The sequence below is a fragment of the Prionailurus bengalensis genome, chromosome D3 (assembly GCF_016509475.1).
Source record: "Prionailurus bengalensis isolate Pbe53 chromosome D3, Fcat_Pben_1.1_paternal_pri, whole genome shotgun sequence".
Taxonomy (NCBI): Eukaryota; Metazoa; Chordata; class Mammalia; order Carnivora; family Felidae; genus Prionailurus; species Prionailurus bengalensis.
The window spans coordinates 40,637,783-40,649,766 of record NC_057356.1 but is presented as its reverse complement, the minus strand read 5'-3'; the positions used below and the strand labels follow the sequence as shown (position 1 = coordinate 40,649,766).

At 39.2% G+C, this 11,984-nt stretch overlaps 1 protein-coding gene across 2 annotated transcripts in view; it reads right to left on the bottom strand.

The window, feature by feature from the left end:
- MYOM1 (myomesin 1) overlaps positions 1-8,790 on the bottom strand; it is a 155,590-nt gene extending 146,800 nt beyond the window's left edge. The window contains exons 1-2 of one of the 2 annotated variants that reach the window (XM_043558400.1): positions 8,353-8,790; positions 7,340-7,434 (exon numbers count right to left, since the gene is read on the bottom strand). The gene's annotated coding sequence lies outside the window, so the exon portion shown is untranslated. The remainder of the gene's footprint in view (positions 1-7,339; positions 7,435-8,352) is intronic. The other variant, XM_043558399.1, reaches the window with a different exon arrangement.
- Positions 8,791-11,984: the final 3,194 nt, after the last annotated feature.

The following is an 11,984-nucleotide window of genomic DNA, read 5'->3' as shown; positions in this document are numbered from 1 at the left end:
CATTTTATTTTTGACAGTTTCAGAATAGTAAAATTTACATATCACAAAATTCACCCATTTTAAGAGTAAAGTTCACGGGTCGCCTGGGTGGCTCAGTCGGTTAAGCAGCCAACTTCGGCTCAGGTCATGATCTCGCAGTCTGTGAGTTCGAGCCCCGTGTCAGGCTCTGTGCTGACAGCTCAGAGCCTGGAGCCTGTTTTAGATTCTGTGTCTCCCTCTCTCTGACCCTCCCCCGTTCATGCTCTGTCTCTCTCTGTCTCAAAAATAAATAAACGTTAAAAAAAAATTTAAAAAAAAAAGAGTAAAGTTCAATGAGTTTTAGTAGATTTATATAGATGGGCAACCATCACCAAAATCCATTTTTAAAACACTTCCATCACCAGAAAAATTCCCTTATGCCAGTTTGTAGTTAAGCATTATCCCATCCACAGCCTAGAAAACCACTGACCTGGATTTCTGTCTCTATAGTTTAGCCTTTCCTAGAAATTTCATACAAATGGGATCATATAATATGTAGTCCTTTATGTCTGTTTTTTTTTTTTCTTAGCAAGATGTTTTTGAGATTCATCCATGTTGTTCCAAGATTTGGCAGCTTGTTTCTTTTTATTGCTGAGAAATATTTCACTGAAAGACATACCATATTTTGCTTATCCATTCATCAATTAATGGACTTCTCATTGTGTCCAGTTTTAGGCTATTGTGAATAATGCTGTCTTGAATTTTTAAATATATTTGTCCTTATATAGTTAATCACACTTGGTCTCACAGATAACAAGTATCCAAACACTGACCAAAAAAATATTGATATCTAACACTTACATAGTACTTACTATTTTCCCAGTGGTATTATAAATGGTTTATATGTATTAACTTCTTTATTCCTCAGAACACTGTATGAGGTAGGTGCTATCATTATTATTATACACTTTCACTAATGAGAAAACTGAGGTACAGAGAAATTCAGTACCTTGCTCAAGTACATACAACTAAAAAGTGTTAGATATTGTGGTGATTATTTTACAATATATGTGATTCAAGTTGTTACGCTATACATTTAATTTAATTTTATTATTATTTTAAGTAGGCCCCACACCCAACATGGGGCTTTAACTCACACTCTTGAGACCAAGAATTGCACGCTCTACCAACTGACAGCCAGGTGTCCCTATGCTGTGCATTTTAAACTTCTGCATTGCTGAATGTCAATTATATCTCAATAAAACTGGGAGGAAAATGTTAAGAGTGAGGATTCAAATTCAGATAACCCAGGGGCGCCTGGTGGTTGAGCATCCAACTCTTGATCTTGGCTCAGGTCATGATCCCAGGGTTGTGGGATTGAGCCCCACATTGGGCTCTGTGCTGAGAACAGAGCCTGCTTAAAATTCTCTCGCTCTCTCTCCCCAGCTCATCATGTGCTCTTTCTCTCTAAGGAAAAAAAAACTAAAAGTAAAATAAAAATCTTTAAAAAAAAAAAAAAGAAACTATGTTCAAATTCAGATAATCCAGATCCAGACCTCACCCACTTGTCAGTATATAACACTTGCTCATAACTAAAACAATCCACTTGTGATAAAATTCTGTAACTTCTTCTATTCTTTTATAATGTAGATACTAGTCTCACATTTGAGGCAGGCATATATCTTCAAGTATTAACTTGATTATATTCTTTGATTTCTTCTCTCTCTTTCATACTCTGATAGTCCCTTCCCCTTTCTCTCCCAGTCCATGCTGAAACAGAACAAAGATGCACAAACAAAACAAACCTTCAGGCTTAGGAGTTTCAGGTACAAGCTTACAGAGCTAGATTTTCCTATCCTGCTCACCAGATAATACTGAGCCTAGAAAAGAAAAGGCAAAAGGCAGAGTAGCCACTACAGCAGGGGAGCAAGGACCAATAGAAGGAATGGGGTGATCCTCAACCCAGAAGGAAAGGGGCCTTTGGAAGAAAGAACAAGGGAGAGAAAGATAAGGGATAATTTATCCTTAAAAATGGACTCTTGGAGCACCTGGGTGGCTTAGTCAGTTGAGCGTCTGACTCTGATTTTGCCTCAGGTCATGATCCAGTCAGGGGATCCAGCCCTTTGTCAAACTCTCCGGAGCCTGCTTAAGATTGTCACTTTCTCTCCCTCTGCCCCTCTTCCCCCCTCATACACATACTCTCTCTCAATCTCAAAACAAACAAACAAACAAACAAACTCCTAACTTTGAAGGCATTAAGCTAAGTGAAATAAGCCAGGCACAAAGAACACATGTTATATGATTCTATTTACATAAGGTACCTAGGTTAAATTCATAGAGACAGAAAGTAGAATGGTAGTTTCCAGAGGCTGGGGCAGTGGGGTGGGGAAATGGGAACTAGTATTTAATGGGTAGAAACTTTCAGTTGAGGAAGATGAAAAAGTTCTGGAAATGGATGGTGGTGATAACTGTACAGCAGTGTTAATGTACTTAATACCACTGAACTGTGCAACTTGAAAATGGTTAAGATGGTAAATTCTTGTTATGTGTATTTCACCACAATTTTAAAACGGGGACTTCTGATTCATCACTGTTCTGCATGAACAGCCCACAGTTCAGCAGTCCTGGACATTGATAACTCCATTCCCCATAAGATAGATGGGGGACTCAGAGAACTTGGCCACCTTGGGCAGAGGGGAGAGCATGAAGCGGGAACCATGCCCCTCCAAGGAGCAACTCAACAGTGTCAGCTGGGAATCTCTTGGTGAGGAGAGAAACAGACACACCCCTATCACACCTGGTTCTCATCAATGTGTACACACTATGTTCTACTGCATCCATAGATAACCAATAACAATTAATGAATGCATTGTACTATTCCACAATCATTGGTGTCCTAGTCCTTAAATACTGGACACATGGATGTTTCCAGTTATTCATCAAGACTAGAAGTCAGGGTTAGGAATTAGGAATATCTTCATCTGCAACCCAGCTCTTTTATTACATCTATGTGTGTTTCCTTCAGAGGCTCTGTTTCTCTGGCTGTTTCTTCATGGTTCCCCCAATTGTGTGGGACTGGAAGAGTGGTTCTCCTTCCTTGCTACACATTAGAATAGCTAAGAAGATTCTAAACTGTACTCTAACTCAGACCATATTTCAGGACAATTACCTCAAAATCTCTGGGCGTGGGACACAAGAATTTCTAAAAGCTCCTAAATGACTCTAATGTGCAGCTCAAGGGAAAAATGATCTCTTAGGTCTCTTTCCATTCTAAAATGATGAAAGCCTCTGAATTAAAAAGAGAGCTATAAATATTTTGTACAAATAGAGGTTTTCCTTTTCAATTACCTCCTTGTAAGTATTTTCCCAGAAAGGGACTATGAATTAAAGGGTATGTTTTGTGAGATTGCTATTTGGAATAATTGGGCTATGCCATCTAGCACGTATGAATATGCTCTTTCTTCATGGCCACATCAATATTGCAATGTATAATTTTAATTTATTTTCAATTTTTATTTTTTTATTTTATTTTAGAGAGAGAGCATGTACCCTAGCAACGGAGAGGGGCAGAGAGACAGGGAGAGAGAGAATCCTAACCAGGCTCCGCACAAACTGTGAGATCATGACCTGAGCTGAAATCAAAAGTTGGACACCCACCGACTGAGCCACCCAAGCATCCTTAAATTTAATTTAAATAAACCTAATTTATTTAAATTTATTTCAGCAAGTTTAACAGGTGTGAAATAGATCTCACTGCTATTTTAATTTTATTTTTTAAATTATTTTTATTTTTTTAAAATGTTTATTTATTTATTTTGAGAGAGAGAGGGAGAATGTGAGGGGGGGAAAGACAGAGAGAGGAGAGAAAGAGAATCCCAAGCAGGCTCTACGCTGTCAGTGCAGAGACCGACACAGAGCTTAATCTCACAAACTGAGACCATGACCTGAGCCAAAATCAAGAGTCAGATGCTTAACTGACTGAGCCACCAGGTGTCCCCTCATAGCTATTTTTAAATGCATTTTAAAAATTCTTTGTGAGTCTGGACATTTCTATCAATGTTAGCTAACTATTTGGTTTTCCTCTGTGTGAGCTATCTTTTGACCTTCGCCATGGAGATTATTTTTCTTGAGATCATTCTTAATCTGTTAATATATTAGCAAAATAAAATTGCTATCATTGATTGAGAACTACTATGTGCTAGATACTGTACCATGCTTTACGTGTGTTTTGCTTTATTCTTTACAAAAATTATACAAGGCAGTAATTATCCCCAAATTATAAATGAGAAAACTAAGATTCAGATAGGTTAGGCAAGTTACCCAAAGTCACACAGCTAATAAATAATGGAGCTGATATTTGAACCCATCTCCATCTGGCCCTCAAGAACTATCTTCCTTACTGGACAAGTGAACACTCAATGCTTGCGCTGCTCACAGTACATGCTGATGTTTTGCACCATGTGATTCCTGCTCTCTGACCCACAGTGATGGGTCATTTCAGACCTAAAGGTAACTGATGTATATCCTTACCAGCAACCTATGTATGGCCTGGTCCAAAAGGTGAGCCAAACCAATCACATTCCTCTCTTGAGAATTTGAATTTGGAAATGTTGAGCATCAGTGCACTTAACAGAAGGAGCAAAAGTGGAAAAGGTAGAATGAAGAGTTGCTTTGCGAATACTGGAGTCAGAGGAGCCATGACGAACTGAAATTATGAGGCACCAGAAACTAGGGTTAGCAGAGAAAGAAGGTTGGTAGAGAGAAAACTAAGTAGGTGTGCTCAAAGAAGCAGACCTAATCAGAGAACAATCATTTGGCGAATGAGAGAAAAACCGAAGAGTCAATACCTCAAAGCTCCCTCTGTTTTCAGTAACTTTCCAGTTTAGATGCCATTCATGGGGACGCCTGGGTGGCGCAGTCGGTTGAGCGTCCGACTTCAGCCAGGTCACGATCTCGCAGTCCGTGAGTTCGAGCCCCGCGTCGGGCTCTGGGCTGATGGCTCAGAGCCTAGAGCCTGCTTCCGATTCTGTGTCTCCCTCTCTCTCTGCCCCTCCCCGTTCATGCTCTGTCTCTCTCTGTCCCAAAAATAAATAAATGTTGAAAAAAAATTAAAAAAAAAAAAGATGCCATTCATGTATATCCCTCACCTACGTATCCTTTTTCGTGAGCTGACTGGACTGGGTCTCTGTTCCTTGCTATCGAACAAGTCAAAATAAAACACTCTTTTTTTTTAATTTTTTTAATGTTTATTCATTTTTTGAGAGACAGAGAGGGACAGAGCATGAGTAGGAAAGAGGCAGAGAGAGGGAGACACAGGATCTGAAGCAGGCTCCAGGCTCTGAGCTGTCAGCACAGAGCCCGACACGGGGCTCAAACTCATGAACTGCAAGATCATGACCTGAGCCGAAGTCGGATGCTCAACCGACTGAGCCACCCAGGCACCCCAAAATGCTCTTTTCATTAAATTTAAAAAACATTCTGGATGTTAAGCTTTCATCTGTCATTTTGATCATAAAATGTTTCTATTTCAATTCTTTCCTTGATTTCATTACATTTTGACTTTTGTAAAAGTAGAACCATCAATCTGATAATCAGTAACACTTTCACAGGTCACAAACTTATATTTGCACAAACAATAGGGACAGAAAGCAGAGAGTGGTTGCCTGAAGGTGGGGGAGGAGAGAAGTGGGAGGAAGGATGGATTTACAAATAGGCATGAAGAAACTTAGGGGGAGATAGATATGTTCAATATCTTGAGTGTGGTTAAGTTTTCACAAGTGTACACATGTGTCAAAACTTAGGATATTATACATTTAAATATGTGTGGTTTACTGTATGCCAATGATGCTTTAGTTAAACCATTTTTTAAAACATATATATTCTTCTTTCCAGTTAAGATACTTAAATAATTCTATTTCATTCAACTTATTATGCTTTATGCTTAATTGGAACTCACCTGCAATTTATTGTGGTTTATGCTATGTGAACTTAATCAAAGTTTATTTTTCTCAGTTTTAATATTCTCTTTTTCAACTACATTTCATAAATAGTTATTTCTTGCACCATTGTTTATTACACTTGGAAAGTCATGTGCTGAGCCTATCATTTTTTATCTATTCCTATTAATATCTTTCATTCCTTGGCTAATTTTTCTATTTTTAAACCTAATACTACCTGGTTTGGAGGTCTGGAATTTTGTTCCTTTGTGATATTTGTAATGTTTTAAAGTCAAGTAAAGGACTTTACATGAGGCAAGTGTGCTAATGTTAGTACACACACACACACACACACACACACACACACACACAGATGTCCTCATATAGTTACACAAAATAAATCTCATGTAGCTATTATACACATTATTTTAATAAACATCAGATGCACCTTATATGAAAAGAGTTTTAATAGAATTACTATAAGAATTAATAGAGTAACAGAGTAACAGGGTGCCTGGGTGGCTCAGTCAGTTAAGGGTCAGGTTCTTGACCTCGGGTCAGGTAAAGATCTCACAGTTCATGGGATCCAGCCCCACGTCAGCCTCTGTGCTGACAGCATGGAGCCTGCTTGGGATTCTGTCTCTCCCTCTCTCTCTGCCCCTCCCCCACTCACGTGCATGCACTCTCTCTCAAAATAAATAATAAATAAACTTAAAAAAAAAAAAGAATAGAGGAACACCAAGATTTTATTCATTGTCTCCCCTGTCTTGAGCAATAATTTTTGGGGGGCCTATACATCCAAATAAGATCTAACCTATCTGTGACTAATCCAGCCACCACAACTACCTGTGTACCAAGAAAATTTTCATTCTGGACCTAACAGGCCACACAGAAGTTTGATAACATACATCTGGTTGTATTTCAACACAGGACCACTTTCATCATTTAACCACTTCCTAAGTCTCCTTTATTTTTTTCTACTACCTTTGCCTCAAAGTTCTTGAGTAAGGGTTACAGTTTTAACTTAGGTTTAACTGAGCACACATGACATGCCTGGCACAGTGCAAGGTCATGGGAATAAAAATGGAAGGAGGCACTCTCAGGAAATATGTGTACTTTCATATCATGGCTCTTTCTTCTTCCTGAAGCAGGTAATGAATCATGTAGCACACAGTAAGACACTGAAGGACACGAATCTTGGAAAGGCCCCTTCAAATTTAACTTCAGGTTCTTTGGTCTTTCAGGGATTATTGGGTGATGCTGCCAGACCAGTGATTTAATGCTTTATTGAATCGGTGCTCCATGGGGTAATACAAAAGGAGGTGTTCTGTGTTAAATGTTGACAAGTTATATGAAACAGAGACTGCCCATAGAAATTACTTTCATTTACTATTATTTTTCCAGGAGAAAGAAGAACTCAGAATCAAAAGTTATAATATACTTACAGGTGGCTGGCAAAACAGATATTGCCCCAAGGCACTGATTTCAGTGGAATTAAGCCTTGCTGGAAAGTCTGCAAGAAACCATAAAGTCTCTTTTCCTGGGAAGAACAAAAAAATAAGTCAACATTTTGGGCAAATATTCCCACTCCAAATTATTGATACAATCATTTTTATCAACAGCTAGCATGCTTCACCAATCAATACAGCATAGAGGCTGAAAGCTCAGGCACTGAGGTCATATAGACCTGCATTAGATTCCTGCCCCTTCTCTTCCCCACAATATGAACTTGGGCAAGTTACTAATCTAAGCTTCAAGTTCCTCATTAGTAAAATGGAGGTGACAGTAACCATCTTGCAGGGCAATGACTGAAAGGCAATGTTAATAAGACACTCAGAGCTCCTGGCTTATAGGAAGTACTCAATAAATAATCATAACAATAATAATTCATTATTATTATTAATGAATACATTAAAAAACTTCTACTTAGGTGGCAACTGGGTGGCTCAGTTGGTAAAGCTCTGACTTTGGCTCAGGTCATGATCTCACAGTTCACGCATTCAAGCCCCACGTTGGGCTCTGTGCTGACAGATCAGAGCCTGAAGCCTGCTTCGGATTCTGTGTCTCCCTCTCACTCTGCCCCTTCCCTGCTCGTGCTCTGTCTCTCTCTCTCTCTTAAAGATAAATAAACATAAAAAAAAAAAAAAACCTCCCACTTTGAAAATGTAAAACTAATACAGGATATGTTTACAAGCTAGTTGGAAAGCAAGTCAAACACACATAAAAAAGCAAAGAACAATCCAAAGTGATTCAATATTTTTCAGTGTGATAAGATGTTAAGTATGAGGTTCATGTTTCCCAGAATTCTGGCAGATAGCCCAAAGGCTGAGAGCATTAGTTCTCAGAACATCTATCCAGGCATGCTATATGATTATACAATTTCATAATTATGAAATCCATTTTGTGACCCCTAGTTAATGTTCCAATTCAGGAATTATAGGAGACAAGGAGACCAGACCTGAAAGATTCTAGAGAGACCAGCATATGGAATTCTTCAGAAAGAATTGTCAGAGCTCTGTGCATCAGTTCCACATACAGATGGCGTGAGGAGTAGGTGGTACTTCTCATAGCACTTTGAAGATATCGGTCACCCGCCTTCAGCATGTATTGTTGCTGGAGGAAAGCATGCTGTTGGACCCACTGTCAGTCTATTGCAAGCAATCTCTTTTCTCTCTGTAAGTTTGTACTAGTTTCCTTTTTACTCTTGATGTTCTGAAGTTTCACTGGGACATGACTTGGTACAGATTTATTTTTATTTTTCTTGTTTCATATTTGGGTGCATCTTCAACCGGAATAAAGATTATAAAGATTTTTGACTCTCAATCCTGGAAAACTCTCAGTCGTCTGTTTCAATATCATTTTCCAACATTCTCATTTTTATCTTGTTCTGGATTTCCTATTAAATATACAATGGACTAGTTCAATATATCCTCCATGGCTTTTGACCGCTCTTTTATGTTTTTACTTTTTGTCTCTCTGTGTTACATTTTGGTGAAGGCCTCAGTACTGTCTTCTAATCCACTACTTCAAATGTCTAAAATGTCATTTCTTACCATCACCATACCCACCCTCCAAACTATTTCTCCCCCATGTTCCTTATTTCAGTGATAGGCATTACCATCTATCAGAAATTCCGATTCCTTCTTCTCTCAGGCTTACCTTCTACTAATCCTCTATACTATTATCAGAGTGATTTTAAAAGAATACAAGTCTGGGGGTGCCTGGGTGGCGCAGTCGGTTAAGCGTCCGACTTCAGCCAGGTCACGATCTCGCGGTCTGTGAGTTCGAGCCCCGCGTCAGGCTCTGGGCTGATGGCTCAGAGCCTGGAGCCTGTTTCTGATTCTGTGTCTCCCTCTCTCTCTGCCCCTCCCCCGTTCATGCTCTGTCTCTGTCCCAAAAATAAATAAACGTTGAAAAAAAAATTAAAAAAAAAAGAATACAAGTCTGACCATGTTAATCCCATACATAAGACAGATCAGTGGTATCCCATTGACCTTCAGAAACATGGCTTTGAGGTCATTCAGGGCATGGTCTCTAGCCACCTCTTAGGCCTCATATTTTTGCCATTTTCCCATCATACCCTACCTTCCAGTTCTTCATTCATTCAATATGTATTTTTATTTATTGAGTGCCTTTAATGTGTTAATTACTGTTCTGGGCCTTCAGGATACTTCAGTAAACAAAACAGTCCCCCAAACCCTGTCTTCATGGAACTTAGTAAAAAAAAACAAAAAACAAAAAACAAACTGGGACCTCATCAAAATAAAAAGCCTCTGCATAACGAAGGAAACAATCAACAAAACTAAAAGGCAACCGACAGAATGGGAGAAGATATTTGCAAACAACACATCAGATAAAGGGTTACTATCCAAAATCTATAAAAAACTTATCAAACTCAACACCCAAAAACCAAATACTCCAGTGAAGAAATGGGCAAAAGACATGAAAAGACACTTCTCCATGGAAGACATCCAGATGGCCAGCCGACACATGAAAAAATGCTCAACATCACTCATCATCAGGGAAATACAAATCAAAACCACAATGAGATAGCACCTTACACCTGTCAGAATGGCTGACATTAACAACTCAGGCAACAACAGATGTCGGCAAGGATGTGGAGAAAGAGGATCTCTTTTGCATTGTTGGTGGCAATGCAAGCTGGTGCAGCCACTTTGGAAAACAGTATGGACGTTCCTCAAAAAACTAAAAATAGAACTACCCTATGGTCCAGCAATTGCACTACTAGGCATTTATCCATGGGATACAGGTGTGCTGTTTCGAAGGGACACATGCACCCCCATGTTTATAGCAGCACTATCAACAATAGCCAAAGTATGGAAAGAGCCCAAATGTCCATCAATGGATGAATGGATAAAGAAGATGTGGTATATATATACAATGGAGTATTACCCAGCAATCAAAAAGAATGAAATCTTGCCATTTGCAACTATGTGGATGGAACTGGAGGGTATTATGCTAAGTGAAATCAGTCAGTCAGAGAAAGACAAAAATCACATGACTTCACTCATATGAGGACTTTAAGAGACAAAACAGATGAACATAAGGGAAGAGAAACAAAAATAATATAAAAACAGGGAGGGGGACACAACAGAAGAGACTCATAAATATGGAGAACAAACTGAGGGTTGCTGGAGGGGTTCTGGGAGGGGGGATGGGCTAAATGGGTAAGGGGCATTAAGGAATCTACTCCTGAAATCATTGTTTCACTATATGCTAATTTGGACGTAAATTTTAAAAAATTAAAAATAAAATTGTAAAAAATAAGCAGTAAACAAGGTAAGTAAAGTATATAGTTATGTCAGAGGTAATAAATGCAGTGGAAAAAATAAAGCAAGAGAGAGAATGCTGGACGTGGAAGAATGAATGATGGAATCTTAAATAGAATGACCAGAGAAGGCATTATTGAGATGGTGACATTTGAGTGAAGACTTGAGAGAGTTGAGGGAGAAAGCAATGAAAACATTAGAAGAAAGATCGCTGAAAAGGAACAGCAAATACAAAGGTGTCAAAGTGGAAAAATGCCTTCTTCAAGAAACAGCAAAATCAATATGGTTAAGCAATTGGCAAAAGCAGGCAATAGGAGATAAAGTCAGTGAAGTTCACCAAGTCTGGTTTTTTGGGGGCTTATTATAGGCCACTCTAAGGCATGTGGCTTTTACTCTGAGGTGAGACACCATTGGAGGGTGTTGAGTAGAACAATGACATGATCTAATTTATGTTTTAGAAGGATCACTCTGTGACTATGGACAGCAGAATTCCGGGGAACATGGAAGTAAGAAGACCAGTTAGAAGACTACTGCAAAAATCCAGGTTTGATACTTTTGTACTAGGATGGTAGCTGTAGAGGTGATGGGACATAGTCAAATTGGTACGTTTTGAAGGACTTAACCAATAGGTTTGGCTAACTGCTGTTCTAGACCCTGGAGATGGTTTAACCACAAGGTTGGATGAGGGTCAGAAAAGAAAAAGGTGGCAAAGATGAGCCAATGGTTTTGACTTGAGCAACTTACCCTAGACGGAGAAGATGGCAGGAAGAGCAGGGTCTGTAGGTAAGATCAGAAGATCAGTTTTCAAAAGGGAGAAGACAACCTATGGGGACAGATGCCAGCCAGTAGGTAGATGTGGTGGTGAGAGCTTGTGGAAGTCTATTTTGCCCAGTGACTTAAAAGGTCATCAACTGAGAGCAAGGATGGGAGAAAAGGTGCTGGAGATGCGAGGAGACAAATTTTAAACTGATATCTAAGAGAGCAGAAGCATCAAGATAACATCAGGGGCTCACTTGAGGTCTTTGGTCATATGTAAACTATGATCATTCAGGAGTGCCTGGGTGGCTCAGTCGGTTGAGTGTCTAACTCTTGGTTTTGGCTCAGGTCATCATCCCAGGGTTGTGGGATTCAGCCCCTTGTGAGGCTGAGCACTGAGTATGGAGCTTGCTTAAGATTCTATCTCTGCCCCTCTCCCCAATTTGCTCTCTCTCTCACTCTCAAATAAACAAAATGAAAAAAAAATTTAAACTGTGACCATTCAGCTTGTTTCCTCCAGTTGAACAGACAAAGCATTAGCATA